This window comes from Trichechus manatus, unplaced genomic scaffold (assembly GCF_000243295.1).
Source record: "Trichechus manatus latirostris isolate Lorelei unplaced genomic scaffold, TriManLat1.0 scaffold00040, whole genome shotgun sequence".
Lineage (NCBI taxonomy): Eukaryota > Metazoa > Chordata > Mammalia > Sirenia > Trichechidae > Trichechus > Trichechus manatus.
Window position 1 is genome coordinate 13,763,024 of NW_004443976.1, and position 1,345 is coordinate 13,764,368.

Here is a 1,345-nt window from a genome sequence, read left to right on the forward strand (position 1 = left end):
CTCCTCAATTTTCTGCGCTGAGTTGTTTTTCTTTATGTATTTTTTTTCATCTTTTTCTTTGTTGTAGATTTTGTGTTTGCTGGGTCTGTATGTTTTTCTGGTTTTTTATTTTGATTTGTAGGATTGTTAGATTCCGTTGTGGTTACCTTAATATTTACCCCATTTTTCTAAGTTTATACCAGTCTTTTATTACTTTATATTGCCTTAACTTCCCCTCCATATAAAAAAATCAATGTCTCCATTTTTTAAGTCCCTCTTTTTTGTTTTAATATTATCCTTTTTTACATATTGATATGTTTCCCTATTTTCAACGTTTTCGCTTTAATGTATTTTCCATATCCGTATCTGAGTCAATATCTGGTTGTTCTGTCCTGTGTTCTAGTCTTGCGTTGTTAGCTGGTATTGTTGATTATCTAACCGTAGGACTCACTTTAGTATTTCTTGTAATTTTGGTTTGGTTTTTGCAAATTCCCTGAACTTCTGTTTATCTGGAAATGCCCTAATTTCACCATCATATTTGAGAGACAGTTTTTCTGGATCTATAATTCTTGGCTGACAGTTATTTTCCTTCAAGGCTTTAAATATGTCATCCCGTTGCCTTCTAGCCTGCATGGTTTCTGCTGAGTAGTCCGGGTTTATTCTAATTGACTCTCCTTTGTAGATGACTTTTTCTTTTATCCCTAGCTGCTCTTAAAGTTCTGTAGCTTTAGTTTTGGTAAGTTTGATTATAATATGTCTTGGTGACTTTGTTTTGGGATCTACTTTATGTGGGGTTCAATGACCATCTTGGATAGATAGCTTCTCATCTTTAATGATATCAGGGAAGTTTTCTGTCAACAAATCTTCAACAATTTTCTCTGTATTTCTGTTATCTTCCCTGTTCTGGTACTCCAGTCACTCGTAGGTTATTTCTCTTGATAGAGTCCCACATGACTCTTAGAGTTTCTTCATTCTTTTTAATTCTTTTATCTGATTTTTCCTCAAATAAATTGGCATCAAGAGCTTTATCTTCAGTGTCACTAATTCTGACTTCTACTGCCTCAATTCTGCTCCTATGACTTTCTATTGAGTTGTCTAATTGTGAAATTTTAGTGTTAATCTTCTGGATTTCTGATTGCTGTCTCTCTGTGGATTCTTGCAGCCTATTAAATTTGGCATTATGTTCTTGAATAACTTTTTTAAGTTCCGCTACTACTTTGTCTGTGTGTTCCCTGGATTTTTCTGCATTCTGTCGAATTTCTTTTCTAATTTCTAGAAGAGTTCCGTATATTAATCTTTTGTATTCTGCCTCTGGTAATTCCAAGAAGTTCTCTTCCTCCAGAGAATTTATTGATTCTTTATTCCG